The 7,911-nt window shown below is 36.1% G+C and overlaps 1 non-coding gene across 1 annotated transcript; it reads left to right on the top strand.

The window, feature by feature from the left end:
* Positions 1 to 7,592: 7,592 nt before the first annotated feature.
* On the top strand, positions 7,593 to 7,698 carry LOC120360756 (small nucleolar RNA U13). Its single transcript, XR_005577180.1, has one exon. It is a non-coding gene; the product is annotated as a small nucleolar RNA U13 (small nucleolar RNA).
* The last annotated feature ends 213 nt before the right edge of the window (positions 7,699 to 7,911 follow it).

Below are 7,911 nucleotides of genomic sequence, written 5' to 3'. Positions count from 1 at the left end.
CTGAGGCATTTTTGCCTTTGGGTTGTTTTTTTTTTTTTCACATGTTCTTTTAAAACTTGGACCTGAAGATATAGTGCAAACTTAAAAGTAAAAAGATCAATTATATCACTTTAGAGGATGAGTGTTGGAAACCAATGACTGAAAAAAAAAAAAAAAAAGGAAAAAAGCAGTGGGCTTGGGACATGCACATTGTAAAAAAAAAAGGTGGGGGTGGGACTCAACTGAATTCTTTTGAACAATAAGTAAAAAAAAAAAAAAAAAACAAGTGAAAAGCTGAAGTAGAAGAGGCCGAAGAACTAAACCAAGAGAGAAAAAGAAGGGAAGAGTCAGCAGGAGATTGTCTTAGGCACAGCGTCTGCTTTCTGTTGCTTTCATCTCAAGGAATCATGCTCTCCAGTCTTAGGATATCAGCCATGTGAGCCCCTTCCCTCTCATCTGTCTCCATTCCAGGTGTCTACCATATTTCTCCATCTCTCTTCCTCTACAGCCATCATGCCTCTCAAGCTTCTCACCCGCTTACTGCTACATTCCTCCCATTGCCCCTTAGCTTTTTCTAATGATTCAGCCATCTCTGATCTTCCTCTGTAGCACCATTAAATGAGATAGCACTTACAGCCTTAATACAGTGCCTGGAACAGAGTAAGGTGTCAAAAAGTTTGGCTACCATTTTCATCTCTCCAGTCTGACCTCAAAAACATTTATTTTATCATGTTATCCACATAATTGTGACTCTTTATGAGTTCCTACCTCCCAACATAAATTCTTCGGCTGGATATCTGAGGCTCAGTTTTAATTGGCCTTGATGTAAATTTTCAAGATTACCTCTCAGCGTTGCTGCCTCCGACCCCACTAGGCGGACAGATGGCTTTTGTTTAGGTCTTACGCATTCCTGCTCTTGTATCTTCAGCTAACAGTCATGTAACACTGGCTAACGTTTATGCTTCATCTATTTCTCATACCAATACCATGTAATCTATATTATGATTTTCATTTTGCTGATTAAGAAACTAAAGCTTCAGGAGGTTGAGCAATTTATTTAAAATGACAACTAGGATATTGGCTTAGCCAGAACTTGACCCACATTTATCCAAGTCCGAAACTCATAACGGTCACCAGGACTTCATTCTTTTCTCTGAACACCACCAACTGAAAAGTCCTCCCTACTCCCAGTCTCGCCTTTTCTAAGTCTCTTGACTGGTCTCAGAGACTTCAGTCTTTCTCTGTCAATCTTTTGAGGCCACAGTCTTCTACTGTCTTGGCATTTTAAAAATGTTGGATGGTTTGTTGTTCCTATTGTCAGCCCCTCAATCCTTTATTTCATTTTTCTATGGCAAAGATTTGTGTGTCTTTATTTTCATCATCATCATGTCTGGTTCGGTGTGTTGGGTGTAGAAGTTTACCAGAGGTAAAATGAATGAATGATTAGTATTGGAAGCATTGAGCTTTTAGCTGTATCTATTTTTTTTCTTTGAACATTTGGAAAAGATGTTTCTGCCAAACTCAGTGACTAAATCTGAGGAGATAAACATGAAGGGGCTAAACCAAATCTTAAATCTTAACCTTGGGAATTCTGGCACAAAACATCTGCTTTGGCTAAATGTACTGCACATGACCAGACTCCCTGAATTACAGAGCAGTGTGTGACAAAAGAAACTAGAGCAAATGTCTATGGGGTTCTGGCTTCATGTTCCCAAGACTGTTAACAAGGAATTCCTGCTGCAAGTAAAAGGACAGATACAGCATGCCAAACCATCAACGGCTCTGCAGATCTCTGTTGAGAACGGAGCAGAGGCTGCAGGCATAGCTGTGGACTCTGAGTTAAAAAGCAAACTGCTCAAGCATGGGCTTTGTTTTCTACCTGCATGAATTGAACCTCTCTAAAGTCTTACCTCTCTGTAAATGTCACTACATCTAGGATACGCTAAAAATTATAGCCTGTGAGATGAGAGATTCTGTATGCTGTTGGAAACCACGGCATTGTCAGAACCAGAAAGTGAATTCAAACTTGTGGCATGAAATTAATGCATTTGTTACTCTTCACTTGTATTAAAGAGAATGTAGTGATGTGCAGAATTGGAGAGCTAACTTTTGCATCTGCCACCAAGCAGGGCTTTCTAGTTTTTGGTTGATTGAATTTGGTCCCCCAGTATTCCACAGTAGACTGGGAGTGACTTATTGCAAGCTGCTGTTAACGAGGCTCAGTGCTGTTACTATCCTCAAGGGACAGAAGGGATTCTCTCTGGACTTTCAACTGTCAGGCCAGGAGTGACCTTTAAAGAAAGAAGAGATGAGGCCAAGAGAAAGCATTAAGTCATGTTGGATCACCCTGCTTTAAGAGTGCAGGTACTGACGAGATGATTAACTCCACTGGCTATCAGCTTAAGTGGACTCAACCAGACAGGAAAAGAGAATTTGAATGGGACCACTTAAATGGTCAAGAATTAAAGAGCTGCTATATGAGTATTAAACAGAACTTGAATGCTTCAGATCCACAGAGTATTACTTTGCTTTCTATTGATGTCTTCTTGGTCCTCTGGAAGACAAAGTAGATGCTTTGGTTAAACTGCATGTGTTCTAGTCCCTGAAAAGTTGGGTTTTATCTTTGCATCGCATAATGCTGTGAATGAGAGTAAGAAAATCCATCTTGCTTTTGTAGTTACAAGTCAAGAAAAAGCCTTGATTGCATACACCTCATCAGAAGAGAGATTTATTACACCTACGGCTCCTAATCCTCTTATAATGCATCCTGTTCTCTGCTTTTTAATTTTTTCCTTTTGTAAGCTGACATCAAATCCTTCATGTTATTGGAATGTTTCTTTGTGTGTTGTATTTCTAAGGGATCCATAGGTAGTACAGGAAGGAAAATCAGAATATTAATGCTACTTGATTTATTTCTACTCACTCAGAGTATTCCTTTGGGCTGAGCCTTTGCATTTTGTTCTATTTTCCCCCTCAATTTCTGAGCTAAATCTCTTAATCTCTTTTGTGCATAAACAGATCTCCAGTGGGAGATTTAACTGCCAACTCAAGAAGGACTAAACATTTAAAGTTTCAGTACCACCTCACAGCTGTGAGTAGTCCTAGTGGATATGTCAAATAGTGATGATTTTTGTAGGTTGTATATTGTTTTTTGGGGCACTGATTTGAGCTGGTAAAACTGAAAACAATCATTTTACTTCACTTGCTTTAAACTATATTATGAAGTTTCCATTGTGACCTATTTATGGTTGCAGAGGGCTGTTATATACCACATTTGAGCTCTTAAAGTTGTCATGCTCATGGCCTTTTCATCACTGTTGTCATATTTTTATGAGTATTCTCTGAAACTAGTTCTTTCATTATTTATTCTTTATTGAAGAAACACAGCAGGAAGTGAAAATATATTCATCAACATCCATTTTTTATTCAACCAACTTTTCTAGGGGCCATTTTTTTTTTCTTGTGTGCTTTTGGTTGGTCTTCACTTTAACAACATGACTGAACTGCAACAGAGAGTTTTCCAGGCTGAGAACCCATCACTTAAAGCCAGTTGTACGCACCTCCTAGTCAGGGGATGATTCTGGGAGAGATGAATGGTTCAGCAGAAGGATGATTACCACTGAACAAAGGAAACCAGGAACCAAAGAGTTGCTATAATGGTGACATTAGATATTTTTAATGAGCCAAGCTGTCCTAGAGCTATAGATCATCACTGGCATTTCTTGTTGATGATTGATGATATGGTTACATTGAGTGTCCTTGTGGCCTCATATGCAGCAGATATTATTTTGATTTTCTTTCTTTCTTTTTTGGGGGGTTTCATTTTATTCCATGGAGCACAATCACAGAAAGCCAGAGAGGTTCCTGTTTAATGGACCACATTCTATCTGAGCAGGTTCCTTTGACTGAAGAAGAGAGAAGAGGGACTGTCAAGTTTTATCTGGTAGAACAATAACAAACAACACTAGCACTAAATCATTCTCATCTTTACTGAAATGCTATCCTTTACTCCCCAATATAATTTTTTATTTTTCCATATGCTTCTTCTTAACAGTAGAAATCAGAGTAAAACTCGACATTGAAATAATTTTTGATTTCTTTATCTCTTCAGTTGAGCCAGATATTTTCAAGTATATCATAATTTCATTAACATTTCAACAGCCCTAGGAAATATTTAGAATCATTAATCTGTTACAGAAACTTACACATTCCATATTTAGTAACTGGTAAAATCAGAATTCAAAGCAGTCAGGATTAAAACTCAAAAGTCATATACTTATTACATGATGTTAAAATCTTGGTGAGTTTCTCTATATAATACACAATATTACTAAAAAAAAATTCATCCTAGGCACACTTTCTTTAAAAATTCCAAGCTAAGCTAGATGATATTTTTGCATTCTGAACCTTAGACTCATTCTTTTTTTTAAATTGAAGGATTATAGTTAAGCACCAGGATAAGAAAGGGCATTTTAGGACAAAAAGGAAGAGACTGTTTATTTTAACTGCTGTAGAAACATTTCCTGTTCAATTGTAAGCCACTACTTAAGCCAAAGGAAAAAAGTAGTTATTGTTTTGATGCCCTACTGTGATATTATAGAAGAAATCATTAAATCACATGACTCACAAAGAAAATGGCAACCCTTCACCAGATGGATGGTAGTAGCATATAATCAGGATCCCAAGATCAGATTTCCCTTCACTTTGGAATGAAATTATGGGTCTGATGTTTGTTTTTAGTTTCTTTCTTTTTAAACTTCAAAGATTCTAGTCAGTGGTTTAACATCTAGAGATTATGAGTTGCATTTTCATTGAGTAAAAGAAAACATTCTAATTTGTTTATTGACTCAGTACTGACCACTTCTATTAATGTTATATTTGATACTTTAGCTGGATTGTCTAGTGCTTCAGATTAGATTTTCCTAGAAACAGACTGGAAGCAAGCATTTGAGAGTAAGTAGTTTATTTGGGAAGTCATCCTAGAAAATATCAGTAGGGAAGTGGAAAAGTGAGGCAGGGGGAAATAAACCCTATACTACATGTGTTTAGGAAGCCAGTTTCTATAGAAAGCAGCTGTAGTGGATATTAGTTCTAGAACTGTTTACAATGAGATTAGAAATTGAGATTAGGCATTTATAAATAATGTTTGTAGCAAGTTGATAGTGACATGATGTAAAAAATAGATTTTTATTGTATTTTACAAAAACTTCGGTTAGAAACAAATTAATCTGGTACCTCAAAACTGATGGATTTTTGCTTTTGTGGCTTGAGTTTTAATGAGATATCCCAAAAAATTATTGCCAAGGTACTGTCCAGGAGCTTTTCTCCTGTGCTCTCTTCTGAGACTTTTATAGTTTTTGGTTATACGTTTAGATATTTTATCCATTTTCAGTGATTTCTGCGTACGGTGTCAGACAACGAAAGGTTCAGTTCCATTTGCTTGCGTGTGAAAATACAGTATTCCCAGCACCATTTGTTTTTGTATTTTTTTTTTTTTTTTTGAACAGGGCCTCACTCTGTCACCCATGCTAGAGTGCAGTGGTGTGATCCTAACTCACTGCAACCACAAACTCCCAGGCTCAAGAGAGTCTCCTGTCTTAGCCTCCCAAGTTGCTGAGACTACAGGCACACACCACCATGCCCAGCTAATCATTTTTAAATTTTTTTGTAGAGCTAGGCTCTCACTTTATTCCTCAGGCTGGTCTCAAACCACTGACTTCAAGTAATCTTCCTGCTTCTGCCTCCCTGAGTGCTGAGATTATAGGCATGAGCCACTGCGTTCATCCCCCAGCACCATCTATTGAAAAGACTGTTCTTTTTCACTTATATCTTCTTGGTGCCCTAGTCAAAAATAAGTTGACTATATGTGTTTCCATTTATTTCTGGCCTCTATTTTCTGTCCCATTGGTCTATGTGTCTGTTTCTATGCCAGTAGCATATTGTTTTGACTTCCATAACATTGTAATATAATTTAAAATCAAGAAATGTGATGCCTCAAACTTTTTATTTCTCAAAATTATTTTGGCTCTTCTGGGTCTTTTATAGCTCCACATCATCAAAAAATTTTTTTCTATTCCTGTGAAGAATGCCATTGGGATTTGATAGGGATTGTGTTAAATCTGTATATTGCTTTGGGCATTATGGTCATTTTGAACAATATTGACTCTTCCAATCTATGAGCACAAATTATTTTTCCATTTATGTGTGTCTTCTTCAATTTGTTTTACCATTGTTCAGTAGTTTTCATTGTATATCTTTCACCATTTTTATTAAACGTATTCCTAGGTAGCTTTTGATACAATTATAAATGGGACTATTTCTTCACTTCTTTTTTGGTTTGGTCATTATGTGTGTACAAAAATGTTACTCATTTGTATGTTGATTTTGTATCTTACAACTTTACCAAATTTATTTTTTAGTTCTAATCATTTTTTGGGGGATCTTTGGTGTTTTTAATATATATAGGATTATGCCATCTGCAGTAAAGATAATTTTATTTTTTTAAAATTATTTGAATGCCTTTTATTTGTTTTTCTTGTCTGATTGCTCTTGCTAATACTTCCATTACCATGTTGAATAAAAGTGAAGGTGAACATTCTATCTAGGACCAGGCCTAGTGAAAAGGCTTTTAATTTTTTCCCATTGATTATAATGTTAGCTGTGGTTTTTCATAAATGTTCTTTATCATGCTGAGAAACTTTCCTTCTATATCTGAACTGTTATGAGTTTTAATCAGAAAAGAATGTTGATCTTTGCTGAATGATTTTTCCACATCAATTGTGATGTTCATGTGGCTTTTGTCATTCATTCTCTTAATGTGATATATTATATTGATTAATTTGACAGTGTTAAAATGGGCTTGCATGCCAGAGATAAATCCTACTTGGTTATGATATAAAATCTGCTTGACATGTTGGGTTTAGTTTACTAATATTTTATTGAGGATATTTGCACCAATATTTATCAGATAAATTGGCCTGTAGTTTTCTTATGACACCTTTGTTTGGCTTAGGTGTCAAGGTGATGCTGCCTTATAAATGTGTTTCAAAGTATCCTCTCTAGGTCTATTTTTTGGAAAAGTTAGTAGGATTCAGCTGTGAAGCCATATGGTGCTAAGCTTCTCTTTGCTGAGTTTTTATTTGTTTAATCTCTATTTGTTGTTGGTCAGACTGGGAATTTAAAACAACTATAATTAATATGGTAAGGGCTCCAGTGGATAAAGTAGATAGCATGCAGGAAGAGATAGGCAATGTGAGCAGAGAGATAGATATTTTAAGAAAGAATTGAAAAGAAATGCTGTAGTTTCAAAAACGTTGTAAGAGAAATGAAGAATGCCTTGGGCTTATTAGTAGACAGAACACAGTGGAGGACAGAGTCTCTGAGCTTGCAGTTATCTTGATAGAAACTTCCAAAACTGATAAGCAGAGAGGAAAAAAAAGACTTAACAACAACAACAACAACAACAACAACAACAACCACCAGAACAGTATATCTATGGAGTGTGGAATAACAACAAAATACACCAATCAGAAGAAAATGCCAGAGTGGATCAAAAAACAAGACCCAAATGTATATTGCCCATAAGACACATAGAAGAAAAAGTAAAAGGTTTAATCCTTTTGTGGTTCATAAGCTCAATGATTGAGTTTCTTACACTCATCTGTGAGATGCACTTCTCTCAAACCTTGTTGCAGTGTTGCCATAGTATTATATCAGATTGATGTGGAAAAAAAGTAAGGGATTTGAGAAAGATCTACCATGCTAACACTAATAAAAAGAAAGGGACAGTAGCTATATTACTTTGAGGCACAGAAGATTTTATAGCAAGTAAAATTACTAGAAATAAAGAGAGGTATTGCATAGTAATAAAGAAGTTGACTCTACAAGATGATGTAGCGATCCTTAATGAATATGCACCCAGCAATAGAACAT

The sequence above is a fragment of the Saimiri boliviensis genome, chromosome 2, assembly GCF_048565385.1.
Source record: "Saimiri boliviensis isolate mSaiBol1 chromosome 2, mSaiBol1.pri, whole genome shotgun sequence".
In the NCBI taxonomy this organism is placed as follows: domain Eukaryota; kingdom Metazoa; phylum Chordata; class Mammalia; order Primates; family Cebidae; genus Saimiri; species Saimiri boliviensis.
The sequence above is the reverse complement of the archived record's forward strand: the minus strand, read 5'-3'. Positions and strand labels throughout refer to the sequence as shown.